At 35.9% G+C, this 17,039-nt stretch overlaps 1 non-coding gene across 1 annotated transcript; it reads left to right on the top strand.

Moving 5' to 3' along the window:
- The first annotated feature begins 578 nt into the window (after positions 1-578).
- On the top strand, positions 579-697 carry LOC141303774 (5S ribosomal RNA). Its single transcript, XR_012343742.1, has one exon. It is a non-coding gene; the product is annotated as a 5S ribosomal RNA (ribosomal RNA).
- The last annotated feature ends 16,342 nt before the right edge of the window (positions 698-17,039 follow it).

The raw sequence follows: 17,039 nt of genomic DNA, 5'->3' as shown, positions 1-17,039 counted from the left end.
AGCCAGATTTAAACAGTAACGCAAAAGTAATGTAATGCATTACTTTCCATAAAAAAGTAACTAATGCGAGGTAAATCGTCACAATTAAAAGAACCAAAGACTTACTTCAGTCTGTGTGCACTGAATTTATTTAATACACGACTTTCACAATTTGAGTTGAATTATAAATGAACTTTTCTACAACATTCTAATGTATTGAGATGCACCTGAGCACCTCTTTAGCTAAAAGAAAAGGCAATTGTTACTTTTTTTCTTTTTCCATAAAATGATATGCTTCTTATTTCTACTTTTAAATAATCAAAATCTGCCCATTTTTACTTCCTTTTTTCACGAAAAGAGAGGAGAGTTGACTTTTTTCTTTGTTAATCAACATTATGGCGAACTTTGGTTGAAGCGATAATATGTCGGGGGAAAAAATAGTTATACGTTTATATGCTTTAATAATACTATTTCTTTGAGGGTGGGGTGGTTGTTATTCTTGCAACTGCAGTCCGGGGCGTGTGTCTTTACGGGTCGATCTGTGTAGGGCTGCTGCTGGTGTGTCTTCTTTAAATAGCTCACTCTTGACTTCAGCTTTCGCTTACGGCCATACCACCCTGAGCACGCCCGATCTCGTCCGATCTCGGAAGCTAAGCAGGGTCGGGCCTGGTTAGTACTTGGATGGGAGACCGCCTGGGAATACCAGGTGCTGTAAGCTTTTGCTTTTCCTACACTCCTCAACTAATACACTAACACATGACTCAGAATTATTGCTTGTTCCCTTTAACATTTTAAACTGATTGCTTCATTTATTTTCTTTCATTTTGTTTTCTCTGGAATTTCTTTCTGCTTACAGTGTTGCAAAGGATATATTCTTCCTTTCTCCTCCAGGGGGCGATCGAGAGACCTTTTCTCTGCAGTAAATCTCTCAAGCACTTCATACACTACCAGTCAAAAGTTTTTGGACAGTAAGATTTGTAATGTTTTTTTTTTTTGTTTTTTTTTTAAAGGAACTCTCTTCTGCATTTATTTGATCCAAAATACCACAAAAGCAGTAATATTCTGAAATACTTTTACCTTTTAAGGTAATTTGTAAAAAATTTTTTAATTTTAAAATAATATTCTTTTTGAATATATTTTAATATATCAATATAAAATGTAATTGATTCTTGTGATTTCATTCATTTCATTTTAATATGCTGATTTGCTGTTCAAGAAACATTTATTATTATTAATATCTATATTTAAAATAGTTGAGTACATGTTCAGGATTCTTTGATGAATAGAAAGATCCAAAGATCAGCATGATGAATGTATTTATCATCATGTTTTATTAATTGAAAGCATCCTTGCTAAATAAAACTGTATTTTTCTATAAACATTTTTTTTCTTACAGTTCAAAAACTTTTGACTTGTATAAAGTGCTTAGAGATTTACTGTAGAGAAAAGGTCTCTCGATCGCCCCCTGGAGGAGAAAGGAAGAATATGTTCTTTGCAACACTGTAAGCAGAAAGAAATCACAAAGAAAACTAGAAGCTAAAGTTCGATGACAAACTTTAAATGTTGGCTTGGAGAAGCAAACCGGGCAGCCTTCGGGCAAAAGGTCCAGCCCAGAACACTTAGAGCTCTCTGATTGAATTGTTGCTAGTAAAAATGCTATTACGATAAGTAATGCTTAGTATATTTTAGGTTAAAACAGCTTGCCATAGTGGATTTATGTGTATTTTAGGTTAAAACGGCTTGCCATACAACAAGTGTTTCAGCGCGTGCTTGAAAGCGTTGCTGTGCGGTTGAGCCTAAAAGCATTAATAAGCAAGCATTTAAGCTGTGTAATATATTACTCTACTATTATTGTGTTTAATCGCTGGAGTGTTTGTATTTAAATACCTTTAAAAGACGTGCAAATGATGTATTTGATGATGCAGATGAAGACTGAGCAGTGCATCTCATGTTAGTTAGTTAAGCCTATGAAAAAAGTAATTTGCACCCAATGCAGGTCTTTAAAATATTCTTCTATATTTATTGTGTTGAATCGCTGGAGTGTTTTTATTTAAATGCCTTTAAAAGACGTGCAGTCATGTATAATTCTCAGTCGGACATCTCGGAGCTCATGTCTAACACACTGCTGAACGCAGCGCTCTCTGTATGAAAACAAAATGCTCACAAACAACTGCATTTAGCTGTTGATATTTTCTAATGGGTGGACTAAATTAAATCGCTGCAATATTGTAATTTTAAAGGCGTTCTAATTCGTGCAAATTCTGTCGTTCGTCTCCATGTATACTCGTTGAAAGCAATCTGTACGCGGTGAAGGAAATGCTTAGGGTTTTCAATAAATTCGCTCAAACAGCTGAATTCAGGTCTTGATGTGTTCTAATGGGTATTTACAATTAAATGGCTGGAATATTGTAATTTTAAAGGCATTATTTATATGCATTTTCCACCGAGTTCAAAGTGAAAGTAAGTCACATCTCGGTAACATGGTCGTTAGTGAAACTGAAAAGCTCATTTGCAGCTAATGTAGTTCTTTAAAATATTCTTGTATATTGATTGTGTTGGATCGCTGGAGTGTTTTTATTTAAATGCTTTTAAAAGACGTGCAGTCTAATTCTCAGTCGGGTAAGTTAGCTCCGAGCCTGAAAGCTCGTCTGTATAACACATTTGCTGAAGACAGTGCTTTAACTTTGAAATAAAACAGATCACAAAAGGCTGATTTGTTGATGTGTTCTAATGGGTATTTACAAATAAATCGCTGAAATATATTAATTTTAAAGGCGTTCTAATTCGAGCAAGTTATGTTGTTTATGAGCACATACAGAGAGAGTTCGTGCTGACGGCATGTATGTATACTCGCTGAATGGTGCGAGCTTTTCTTTTACAAGAACTAACGTTACTCATAAACCACTGAATTTAGCTGTTGATATGTTCTAATGGGTTTTTAGAGTTAAATCGCTGTAATATTTACATTTTTATGGCGATATTTATTTGTATTTCCACCGATTTCAGAGTGACTGTAAGTAAGAGGTTTGAGTCCCGCCTCTTCAGTCGACAGGTATTACTGTTAGAGGGCGCATTTTTTCTCAGCCCATGTAATTCATTGGGAAATTTGTCATTTTCAAAAATTAATAATAAATCAACTGTACATCTGATCAGTCCAAATAGATATAGCAACTCTTTCGGGACAAGGGCCCAGGTCTCTGCCAAGTTTGGGCCTTGTGGCTTCAAAGGCCTCGGAGGAGTAGCTGTCAGAAATTTCTGTAGCTCATAAGAATAATAAAATATAATAATAATAATAACTAGAAGCTAAAGTTCGATGACAAACTTTAAATGTTGGCTTGGAGAGCCAAATTGGGCAGCCTTCGGGCAAAAGGGCCAGCCCAGAACACCATAGTGGATTAATAATTGTATTTTAGGTTAAAACGGCTTGCCATACTGGAATAAGTGATGAGCGCCTGCTTCAAAGCCGCGTCGCGTTGCCGTGCGGTTGAGCCGAAAAGCAGAAATAAGCAAGCATTTAAACTTTTTATTATATGACTGAACTATTATTGTGTTGGATCGCTGGAGTGTTTGTATTAAAATACCTTTAAAAGACGTGCAAATGATGTCTTTGTTAACAGACACATAAATGCAGCCGTGCATCTCATGTTAGTTAGTTAAGCCTATGAAAAACGTCATTTGCACCCAATGCAGGTCTTTAAAATATTCTTCTATATTTATTGTGTTGAATCGCTGGAGTGTTTTTATTTAAATGCCTTTAAAAGACGTGCAGTCATGTATAATTCTCAGTCGGACATCTCGGAGCTCATGTCTAACACACTGCTGAATGCAGGACTCTCTGTATGAAAAAACAAAATGCTCACAAACAACTGCATTTAGCTGTTGATATTTTCTAATGGGTGGACTGAATTAAATCGCTGCAATATTGTAATTTTAAAGGCGTTCTAATTCGTGCAAATTATGCCGTTCGTCTCCATGTATACTCGTTGAAAGCAATCTGTATGCGGTGAAGGAAATGCTTAGGGTTTTCAATAAATTCGCTCAAACAGCTGAATTCAGGTCTTGATGTGTTCTAATGGGTATTTACAATTAAATGGCTGGAATATTGTAATTTTAAAGGCATTATTTATATGCATTTTCCACCAAATTCAAAGTGAAAGTAAGTCACAGCTCGGTAACATGTTCGTTAGTGAAACGTATTGAAAAGCTCATTTGCAGCTAATGTAGTTCTTTAAAATATTCTTGTATATTGATTGTGTTGGATCGCTGGAGTGTTTTTATTTAAATGCTTTTAAAAGACGTGCAGTCATGTTTAATTCTCAGTCGGGTAAGTTAGCTCCGAGCCGTGAAAGCTCGTCTGTATAACACATTTGCTGAAGACAGTGCTTTAACTTTGAAATAAAACAGATCACAAAAGGCTGATTTGTTGATGTGTTCTAATGGGTATTTACAAATAAATCGCTGAAATATATTAATTTTAAAGGCGTTCTAATTCGTGCAAGTTATGTTGTTTATGAGCACATACGGAGAGAGTTCGTGCTGACGGCTTGTATACTCGCTGAAGGGTGCGAGCTTTTCTTTTACAAGAACTACTCACAAACCACTGAACTTAGCTGTTGATATGTTCTAATGGGTTTTTAGAGTTAAATCGCTGTAATATTTACATTTTTAAGGCGGTATTTATTTGTATTTCCACCGATTTCAGAGTGACTGTAAGTAAGAGGTTTGAGTCCCGCCTCTTTAGTCGAGAGGTATTACTGTTAGAGGGCGCATTTTTTCTCAGCCCATGTAATTCATTGGGAAATTTGTCATATTCAAAAATTAATAATAAATCAACTGTACATCTGATCAGTCCAAATAGATATAGCAACTCTTTCGGGACAAGGGCCCAGGTCTCTGCCAAGTTTGGGCCTTGTGGCTTCAAAGGCCTCGGAGGAGTAGCTGTCAGAAATTTCTGTAGCTCATAAGAATAATAATAACTAGAAGCTAAAGTTCGATGACAAACTTTAAATGTTGGCTTGGAGAGCCAAATTGGGCAGCCTTCGGGCAAAAGGGCCAGCCCAGAACACCATAGTGGATTAATATGTGTATTTTAGGTTAAAACGGCTTGCCATACTGGAATATGAGCGCCTGCTTCAAAGCCGCGTCGCGTTGCCGTGCGGTTGAGCCGAAAAGCAGAAATAAGCAAGCATTTAAACTTTTTATTATATGACTGAACTATTATTGTGTTGAATTGCTGGAGTGTTTGTATTAAAATACCTTTAAAAGACGTGCAAATGATGTCTTTGTTAACAGACACATAAATGCAGCAGTGCATCTCATGAAAAACGTCATTTGCACCCAATGCAGGTCTTTAAAATATTCTTCCATATTTATTGTGTTGAATCGCTGGAGTGTTTGTATTTAAATGCCTTTAAAAGACGTGCAGTCATGTATAATTCTCAGACGGACATCTCGGAGCTCATGTCTAACACACTGCTGAATGCAGCGCTCTCTGTATGAAAACAAAATGCTCACAAACAACTGCATTTAGCTGTTGATATTTTCTAATGGGTGGACTGAATTAAATCGCTGCAATATTGTAATTTTAAAGGCGTTCTAATTCGTGAAAATTATGTCGTTCGTCTCCATGTATACTCGTTGAAAGCAATCTGTACGCGGTGAAGGAAATGCTTAGGGTTTTCAATAAATTCGCTCAAACAGCTGAATTCAGGTCTTGATGTGTTCTAATGGGTATTTACAATTAAATGGCTGGAATATTGTAATTTTAAAGGCATTATTTATATGCATTTTCCACCAAATTCAAAGTGAAAGTAAGTCACAGCTCGGTAACATGTTCGTTAGTGAAACTGAAAAGCTCATTTGCAGCTAATGTAGTTCTTTAAAATATTCTTGTATATTGATTGTGTTGGATCGCTGGAGTGTTTTTATTTAAATGCTTTTAAAAGACGTGCAGTCATGTATAATTCTCAGTCGGGTAAGTTAGCTCCGATCCGTGAAAGCTCGTCTGTATAACACATTTGCTGAAGACAGTGCTTTAACTTTGAAATAAAACAGATCACAAAAGGCTGATTTGTTGATGTGTTCTAATGGGTATTTACAAACAAATCGCTGAAATATATTTATTTTAAAGGCGTTCTAATTCGTGCAATTTATGTTGTTTGCGAGCACATGTAGAGAGAGAGTAGCCTAGTGCTGACGGCTTGTATAAGCGCTGAAGGGTGCGAGCTTTTCTTTTACAAAAACTACTCACAAACCACTGAATTTAGCTGTTGATATGTTCTAATGGGTATTTAGAGTTAAATCGCTGTAATAATGACTTTTTTAAGGCGATATTTATTTGTATTTCCACGGATTTCAGAGTGACTGTAAGTAAGAGGTTTGAGTCCCGCCTCTTCAGTCGAGAGGTATTACTGTTAGAGGGCGCATTTTTTCTCAGCCCATGTAATTCATTGGGAAATTTGTCATTTTCAAAAATTAATAATAAATCAACTGTACATCTGATCAGTCCAAATAGATATAGCAACTCTTTCGGGACAAGGGCCCAGGTCTCTGCCAAGTTTGGGCCTTGTGGCTTCAAAGGCCTCGGAGGAGTAGCTGTCAGAAATTTCTGTAGGTCATAAGAATAATAAAATATAATAATAACTAGAAGCTAAAGTTCGATGACAAACTTTAAATGTTGGCTTGGAGAGCCAAATTGGGCAGCCTTCGGGCAAAAGGGCCAGCCCAGAACACTTAGAGCTCTGTAATTGAATTGTTGCTAGTAAAAATGGCAGTACGACTAGAAATGCTTAGTATATTTTAGGCTAAAACAGCTTGCCATAGAGGATCGTGTGTGGATTTTAGGTTAAAACGGCTTGCCATACTAGAATATGTGATGAGCGCCTGCTTCAAAGCCGCGTCGCGTTGCCGTGCGGTTGAGCCGAAAAGCAGAAATAAGCAAGCATTTAACCTTTGTAATATATTACTATACTATTATTGTGTTAAATCGCTGCAGTTTTTGTATTTAAATACCTTTAAAAGACGTGCAAATGATGTCTTTGATGATGCAGACGAAGAACTGAGCAGTGCAAACAGCTCATTTGCACTCAATGCAGCTCTTTAAAATATTCTTCTATATTTATTGTGTGCAATCGCTGGAATGTTTTTATTTGATTACCTTTAAAAGACGTGCAAATGAATTCTTTGTTGACAGACTGATAATGCAGCCTTACATCTCATGTTCGTTAAAAACCTTTGAAACAGATCATTTGCATTCAATGCGGCTCTTTAAAATATTCTTCTATATTTATTGTGTGCAATCGCTGGAGTGTTTTTATTTAAATGCCTTTAAAAGACGTGCAAATGATGTTTGTTGACAGACTGATAATGCAGCCATACATCTGATGTTCGTTAGTTTGAAATAGCTCATTTACACCCAATGTAGCTCTTTAAAATATTATTCTATATTTATTGAAAAAAAAATGAATAAAAGACGTGCAAATGATGTCTTTGATGATGCAGACGAAGAACTGAGCAGTGCATCCAATGTTAGTTAGTTAAATCTATGAAACAGCTCATTTGCACTCAATGCAGCTCTTTAAAATATTCTTCTATATTTATTGTGTGCAATCGCTGGAATGTTTTTATTTGATTACCTTTAAAAGACGTGCAAATGAATTATTTGTTGACACAGACTGATAATGCAGCCATACATCTCATGTTCGTTAGTAAAACGTTTGAAATAGCTCATTTACACCCAATGCAGGTCTTTAAAATATTCTTCTATATTTATTGTGTTGAATCGCTGGAGTGTTTTTATTTAAATGCCTTTAAAAGACGTGCAGTCATGTATAATTCTCAGTCGGACATCTCGGAGCTCATGTCTAACACACTGCTGAATGCAGCGCTCTCTGTATGAAAAAACAAAATGCTCACAAACAACTGCATTTAGCTGTTGATATTTTCTAATGGGTGGACTGAATTAAATCGCTGCAATATTGTAATTTTAAAGGCGTTCTAATTCGTGCAAATTATGTCGTTCGTCTCCATGTATACTCGTTGAAAGCAATCTGTACGCGGTGAAGGAATTGCTTAGGGTTTTCAATAAATTCGCTCAAACAGCTGAATTCAAGTCTTGATGTGTTCTAATGGGTATTTACAATTAAATGGCTGGAATATTGTAATTTTAAAGGCATTATTTATATGCATTTTCCACCAAATTTAAAGTGAAAGTAAGTCACAGCTCGGTAACATGTTCGTTAGTGAAACTTAAAAGCTCATTTGCAGCTAATGTAGTTCTTTAAAATATTCTTGTATATTGATTGTGTTGGATTGCTGGAGTGTTTTTATTTAAATGCTTTTAAAAGACGTGCAGTCATGTATAATTCTCAGTCGGGTAAGTTAGCTCCGATCCGTGAAAGCTCGTCTGTATAACACATTTGCTGAAGACAGTGCTTTAACTTTGAAATAAAACAGATCACAAAAGGCTGATTTGTTGATGTGTTCTAATGGGTATTTACAAATAAATCGCTGAAATATATTAATTTTAAAGGCGTTCTAATTCGTGCAAATTATGTTGTTTATGAGCACATACAGAGAGAGTACATGCCGACGGCTTGTATAAGCGCTGACGGGTGCGAGCTTTTCTTTTACAAGAAATACTCACAAACCACTGAATTTAGCTGTTGATATGTTCTAATGGGTATTTAGAGTTAAATCGCTGTAATATTTACATTTTTAAGGCGGTATTTATTTCTATTTCCACCGTTTTCAGAGTGACTGTAAGTAAGAGGTTTGAATCCCGCCTCTTCAGTCGAGAGGTATTAGTGTTAGAGGGCGCATTTTTTCTCAGCCCATGTAATTCATTGGGAAATTTGTCATATTCAAAAATTAATAATAAATCAACTGTACATCTGATCAGTCCAAATAGATATAGCATATCTTTCGGGACAAGGGCCCAGGTCTCTGCCAAGTTTGGGCCTTGTGGCTTCAAAGGCCTCGGAGGAGTAGCTGTCAGAAATTTTCTTAGGTCATAAGAATAATAACTATAATAATAACTAGAAGCTAAAGTTCGATGACAAACTTTAAATGTTGGCTTGGAGAAGCAAACCGGGCAGCCTTCGGGCAAAAGGGCCAGCCCAGAACACTTAGAGCTCTCTGATTGAATTGTTGCTAGTAAAAATGCTATTACGATAAGTAATGCTTAGTATATTTTAGGCTAAACAGCTTGCCATAGAGGATTTATGTGAATTTTAGGTTAAAACGGCTTGCCATACAACAAGTGTGCAGCGCGTGCTTGAAAGCGTTGCTGTGCGGTTGAGCCTAAAAGCAGAAATAAGCAAGCATTTAAGCTGTGTAATACTATTATTGTGTTTAATCGCTGGAGTGTTTGTATTTAAATACCTTTAAAAGACGTGCAAATTATGTCTTTGATGCAGATGAAGACTGAGCAGTGCATTCAATGTTAGTTAGTTAAGCCAGTGAAAAAAGTCATTTGCACTCAATGTAGGTCTTTAAAATATTCTTCTATATTTATTGTGTGCAATCGCTGGAGTGTTTGTATTTAAATGCCTTTAAAAGACGTGCAGTCATGTATAATTGTCAGTCGGACATCTCGGAGCTCATGTCTTAACACACTGCTGAACACATCACTCTCTGTATGAAAAAAAAGCTCACAAACAACTGCATTTAGCTGTTGATATTTTCTAATGGGTGGACTGAATTAAATCGCTGCAATATTGTAATTTTAAAGGCGGTCAAATTCGTGCAAATTATGTCGTTCATCTCCATGTATACTCGTTTAAGGCAACCTGTATGCGGTGAAGGAAATGCTTAGGGGTTTCAATAAATTCGCTCAAACAGCTGAATTCAGGTCTTGATGTGTTCTAATGGGTATTTACAATTAAATGGCTGGAATATTGTAATTTTAAAGGCGTTATTTATATGCATTTTCCACCGAAGTCAAAGTGAAAGTATAGGTCACAGCTCGGTAACATGTTCGTTAGTGAAACCTACTGAATAGCTCATTTGCAGCTAATGTTGTTCTTTAAAATATTCTTCTATATTTATTGTGTTGGATCGCTAGAGTGTTTTTATTTAAATGCTTTTAAAAGACGTGCAGTCATAATTCTCAGTCGAGTAAGTTAGCTCCGACCCGTGAAAGCTCGTCTGTATAACACATTTGCTGAAGACAGTGCTTTAACTTTGAAATAAAACAGATCACAAAAGGCTGATTTGTTGATGTGTTCTAATGGGTATTTACAAATAAATCGCTGAAATATATTAATTTTAAAGGCGTTCTAATTCGTGCAAATTATGTTGTTAATGAGCACATACAGAGAGAGTACATGCCGACGGCTTGTATAAGCGCTGACGGGTGCGAGCTTTTCTTTTACAAGAAATACTCACAAACCACTGAATTTAGCTGTTGATATGTTCTAATGGGTATTTAGAGTTAAATCGCTGTAATATTTACATTTTTAAGGCGGTATTTATTTCTATTTCCACCGTTTTCAGAGTGACTGTAAGTAAGAGGTTTGAATCCCGCCTCTTCAGTCGAGAGGTATTACTGTTAGAGGGCGCATTTTTTCTCAGCCCATGTAATTCATTGGGAAATTTGTCATATTCAAAAATTAATAATAAATCAACTGTACATCTGATCAGTCCAAATAGATATAGCAACTCTTTCGGGACAAGGGCCCAGGTCTCTGCCAAGTTTGGGCCTTGTGGCTTCAAAGGCCTCGGAGGAGTAGCTGTCAGAAATTTCTTTAGGTCATAAGAATAATAATAATAACTAGAAGCTAAAGTTCGATGACAAACTTTAAATGTTGGCTTGGAGAGCCAAATTGGGCAGCCTTCGGGCAAAAGGGCCAGCCCAGAACACTTAGAGCTCTGTAATTGAATTGTTGCTAGTAAAAATGGCAGTACGACTAGAAATGCTTAGTATATTTTAGGCTAAAACAGCTTGCCATAGAGGATCGTGTGTGGATTTTAGGTTAAAACGGCTTGCCATACTAGAATATGTGATGAGCGCCTGCTTCAAAGCCGCGTCGCGTTGCCGTGCGGTTGAGCCGAAAAGCAGAAATAAGCAAGCATTTAACCTTTGTAATATATTACTATACTATTATTGTGTTAAATCGCTGCAGTTTTTGTATTTAAATACCTTTAAAAGACGTGCAAATGATGTCTTTGATGATGCAGACGAAGAACTGAGCAGTGCAAACAGCTCATTTGCACTCAATGCAGCTCTTTAAAATATTCTTCTATATTTATTGTGGGCAATCGCTGGAATGTTTTTATTTGATTACCTTTAAAAGACGTGCAAATGAATTCTTTGTTGACAGACTGATAATGCAGCCTTACATCTCATGTTCGTTAAAAACCTTTGAAACAGGTCATTTGCATTCAATGCGGCTCTTTAAAATATTCTTCTATATTTATTGTGTGCAATCGCTGGAGTGTTTTTATTTAAATGCCTTTAAAAGATGTGCAAATGATGTTTGTTGACAGACTGATAATGCAGCCATACATCTGATGTTCGTTAGTGAAACGTTTGAAATAGCTCATTTACACCCAATGTAGCTCTTTAAAATATTATTCTATATTTATTGAAAAAAAATGAATAAAAGACGTGCAAATGATGTCTTTGATGATGCAGACGAAGAACTGAGCAGTGCATCCAATGTTAGTTAGTTAAATCTATGAAACAGCTCATTTGCACTCAATGCAGCTCTTTAAAATATTCTTCTATATTTATTGTGTGCAATCGCTGGAATGTTTTTATTTGATTACCTTTAAAAGACGTGCAAATGAATTATTTGTTGACACAGACTGATAATGCAGCCATACATCTCATGTTCGTTAGTAAAACGTTTGAAATAGCTCATTTACACCCAATGCAGGTCTTTAAAATATTCTTCTATATTTATTGTGTTGAATCGCTGGAGTGTTTTTATTTAAATGCCTTTAAAAGACGTGCAGTCATGTATAATTCTCAGTCGGACATCTCGGAGCTCATGTCTAACACACTGCTGAATGCAGCGCTCTCTGTATGAAAAAACAAAATGCTCACAAACAACTGCATTTAGCTGTTGATATTTTCTAATGGGTGGACTGAATTAAATCGCTGCAATATTGTAATTTTAAAGGCGTTCTAATTCGTGCAAATTATGTCGTTCGTCTCCATGTATACTCGTTGAAAGCAATCTGTACGCGGTGAAGGAATTGCTTAGGGTTTTCAATAAATTCGCTCAAACAGCTGAATTCAAGTCTTGATGTGTTCTAATGGGTATTTACAATTAAATGGCTGGAATATTGTAATTTTAAAGGCATTATTTATATGCATTTTCCACCAAATTCAAAGTGAAAGTAAGTCACAGCTCGGTAACATGTTCGTTAGTGAAACTGAAAAGCTCATTTGCAGCTAATGTAGTTCTTTAAAATATTCTTGTATATTGATTGTGTTGGATTGCTGGAGTGTTTTTATTTAAATGCTTTTAAAAGACGTGCAGTCATGTATAATTCTCAGTCGGGTAAGTTAGCTCCGATCCGTGAAAGCTCGTCTGTATAACACATTTGCTGAAGACAGTGCTTTAACTTTGAAATAAAACAGATCACAAAAGGCTGATTTGTTGATGTGTTCTAATGGGTATTTACAAATAAATCGCTGAAATATATTAATTTTAAAGGCGTTCTAATTCGTGCAAATTATGTTGTTTATGAGCACATACAGAGAGAGTACATGCCGACGGCTTGTATAAGCGCTGACGGGTGCGAGCTTTTCTTTTACAAGAAATACTCACAAACCACTGAATTTAGCTGTTGATATGTTCTAATGGGTATTTAGAGTTAAATCGCTGTAATATTTACATTTTTAAGGTGGTATTTATTTCTATTTCCACCGTTTTCAGAGTGACTGTAAGTAAGAGGTTTGAATCCCGCCTCTTCAGTCGAGAGGTATTACTGTTAGAGGGCGCATTTTTTCTCAGCCCATGTAATTCATTGGGAAATTTGTCATATTCAAAAATTAATAATAAATCAACTGTACATCTGATCAGTCCAAATAGATATAGCATATCTTTCGGGACAAGGGCCCAGGTCTCTGCCAAGTTTGGGCCTTGTGGCTTCAAAGGCCTCGGAGGAGTAGCTGTCAGAAATTTTCTTAGGTCATAAGAATAATAACTATAATAATAACTAGAAGCTAAAGTTCGATGACAAACTTTAAATGTTGGCTTGGAGAGCCAAACCGGGCAGCCTTGGGGCAAAAGGGCCAGCCCAGAACACTTAGAGCTCTCTAATTGAATTGTTGCTAGTAAAAATGGCAGTACGACAAGAAATGCTTAGTATATTTTAGGCTAAAACAGCTTGCCATAGAGGATCATGTGTGGATTTTAGGTTAAAACGGCTTGCCATACTGGAATATTGCTCCATTAGAGGGCGAAATTTTAGGAATTTTTAATGTAAAAAAATTAATAATAAATCAACTGTAAGTCTGATCAGTCTAAAAAGATATAGCAACAATCTCGGGGTCAGGGCCCTGGGCTCTGCCGAGTTTGGGGCTTGTAGCCTTAAAGCTCTAGGAGGAGTAGCGTATAGAATTTTAGTCTCAGAAGAAGTTTAATAATAATAATAATAATAATAATAAGTTTAAATAGCATAACAATATGTTGGCTTCTCCAAGCCAACATAACTAGAAGCTAAAGTTCGATGACAAACTTTAAATGTTGGCTTGGAGAAGCAAACCGGGCAGCCTTCGGGCAAAAGGTCCAGTCCAGAACACTTAGAGCTCTCTGATTGAATTGTTGCTAGTAAAAATGCTATTACGATAAGTAATGCTTAGTATATTTTAGGTTAAAACAGCTTGCCATAGTGGATTTATGTGTTATTTTAGGTTAAAACGGCTTGCCATACAACAAGTGTGCAGCGCGTGCTTGAAAGCGTTGCTGTGCGGTTGAGCCTAAAAGCAGAAATAAGCAAGCATTTAAGCTGTGTAATATATTACTCTACTGTTATTGTTTTTAATCGCTGGAGTGTTTGTATTTAAATACCTTTAAAAGACGTGCAAATGATGTCTTTGATGATGAAGATGAAGACTGAGCAGTGCATCTCATGTTAGTTAGTTAAGCCTATGAAAAAAGTAATTTGCACCCAATGCAGGTCTTTAAAATATTCTTCTATATTTATTGTGTTGAATCGCTGGAGTGTTTTTATTTAAATGCCTTTAAAAGACGTGCAGTCATGTATAATTGTCAGTCGGACATCTCGGAGCTCATATGTCTAACACACTGCTGAACGCAGCGCTCTCTGTATAAAAACAAAATGCACACAAACAACTGCATTTAGCTGTTGATATTTTCTAATGGGTGGACTGAATTAAATCGCTGCAATATTGTAATTTTAAAGGCGTTCTAATTCGTGCAAATTATGTCGTTCGTCTCCATGTATACTCGTTGAAAGCAATCTGTACGCGGTGAAGGAAATGCTTAGGGTTTTGAATAAATTCGCTCAAACAGCTGAATTCAGGTCTTGATGTGTTCTAATGGGTATTTACAATTAAATGGCTGGAATATTGTAATTTTAAAGGCATTATTTATATGCATTTTCCACCGAGTTCAAAGTGAAAGTAAGTCACAGCTCGGTAACATGGTCGTTAGTGAAACTGAAAAGCTCATTTGCAGCTAATGTAGTTCTTTAAAATATTCTTGTATATTTATTGTGTTGGATCACTGGAGTGTTTTTATTTAAATGCTTTTAAAAGACGTGCAGTCATAATTCTCAGTCGGGTAAGTTAGCTCCGAGCCTGAAAGCTCGTCTGTATAACACATTTGCTGAAGACAGTGCTTTAACTTTGAAATAAAACAGATCACAAAAGGCTGATTTGTTGATGTGTTCTAATGGGTATTTACAAATAAATCGCTGAAATATATTAATTTTAAAGGCGTTCTAATTCGTGCAAGTTATGTTGTTTATGAGCACATACAGAGAGAGTTCGTGCTGACGGCTTGTATACTCGCTGAAGGGTGCAAGCTTTTCTTTTACAAGAACTGCTCACAAACCACTGAATTTAGCTGTTGATATGTTCTAATGGGTATTTAGAGTTAAATCGCTGTAATATTTAAATTTTAAAAAGCGGTATTTATTTGTATTTCCACCGATTTCAGAGTGACTGTAAGCAAGAGGTTTGAGTCCCGCCTCTTCAGTGGAGAGGTATTGCGCCTCTAGATGGCGCATTTTTTCTCAGCCCATTGAAATCCTATAGAAATTTTTCATGTAAAAAAATTAATATGAAATCAACTGTAAGTCTGATCATTCCAAAAAGATATAGCAACACTTTCGTGACCAGGGCCCAAGGCTCCGCCGAGTTTGGGGCTTGTAGCCTTAAAGCTCTAGGAGGAGTAGCGTATAGAATTTTAGTCTCAGAAGAAGTTTAATAATAATAAGTTTAAATAGCATAACAATATGTTGGCTTCTCCAAGCCAACATAATAAGTTTAAATAGCATAACAGTATGTTGGCTCTCCAAGCCAACATAATAATAAGTTTAAATAGCATAACAATATGTTGGCTTCTCCAAGCCAACATAATAAGTTTAAATAGCATAACAGTATGTTGGCTCTCCAAGCCAACATAATAATAAGTTTAAATAGCATAACAGTATGTTGGCTCTCCAAGCCAACATAATAATAAGTTTAAATAGCATAACAGTATGTTGGCTCTCCAAGCCAACATAATAATAAGTTTAAATAGCATAACAATATGTTGGCTTCTCCAAGCCAACATAATAAATAAAGCAATCAGTTAAAAATGATAAAGGGAACAAGCAATAAGTCATGTGTAAGTGTATTAGCTGAGGAGTGTATGTTAATGGTCACATGACACGCAAGAAAAACAAACAAACAAACAAACAAACAAACTTTTTTTTTACATTTGATTTGAATAATTACATTATAATTATGTATTATTATTATTTTGGTTATTTTGACACGATTTAAACTGCAATATGACATTTCATTCAAGCGCTCAAATCCTTAAGCTTAAAAAATTCTGTATATCATTTATTTTGGTGGTATACTGTTGAAATGCAGTAAACTTCTTCTGTTCACAAAATTTTGAAACGTATGCAGCTGTGTATATAAACAAAGTGAAACCAGCACACATTGTGTTCTCAAAACCCTCTGCGAATCTCTCATGAACCTCAGGGCTTCACAAACCTTGGGTGCCAAAGTCAGTTCATGAGGGTTTTGCAGAGTTTAGCTTCAGCCCTAAATAAACACCTCCACTTCCAGTCAAGCAGCTCATCAAGGCCTTCAGGGTTATTTGTAAAATGCCTGTATGTGTTTTGGAGCTGGTTGGGACCAGCTATAAGCTTCTCTGTCATTTGTGGTCCATCATACAGGCCTATATGTATCAGTTTTATATTTGAAGACATACCTGTGCATTTAAAGGGAGGCTTTATCAGATTTATCTCACTTTTGGGAACAATTTTATCCCAGAAGTAAAACCTTCCCATAAACAGCATCACTGTCTGGATCTCTGGAGAAAGTGTTTAAGAAACACTGTGGAGTGTTATGAAAGCCATTCACCTTTTCGGATCCAATAGGAGACAATGGATATAGCAGTAAAATGACACAGTTTCAGGTACGTGACATAAAAATGATTTTTGTTTGAAAGACTTATTAGTCCTTTTCAATGGTAGACTAAAATTGATGTTATGTCATTAATGGGCATAAAAAAATAATAATAATAAAAAAAACTCCAAAAATACTCTCAATGTTTAACCTTGTATGTTTCATATTATTATTATTAAATTGTATGCTACAGAGCAGACCCTGAAGAACAAATGTTTGTTAGTTTGTTTTTAAAATGATATGCCTCGCATTTCTTCTAAAAAACAGGCACATTCACTTGCACTCAAAGTGCGACAATGTGGCGAGTTGATATGTGTAGGGTTTTTTTTTTTTTGTTGTTAGTATTATTAGGCCTAGTAAAAACAAAATATATATATTAAAAAGGCTTGAGGGGGTAAATGTGGCTGTTTGTGTTGCAGCTGCAGCCGGGGACATGTATCATTACGGGTCGATCCAT

The sequence above is a fragment of the Garra rufa genome, unplaced genomic scaffold, assembly GCF_049309525.1.
Source record: "Garra rufa unplaced genomic scaffold, GarRuf1.0 hap1_unplaced_001, whole genome shotgun sequence".
Classification (NCBI taxonomy): Eukaryota; Metazoa; Chordata; class Actinopteri; order Cypriniformes; family Cyprinidae; genus Garra; species Garra rufa.
The sequence above is the reverse complement of the archived record's forward strand: the minus strand, read 5'-3'. Positions and strand labels throughout refer to the sequence as shown.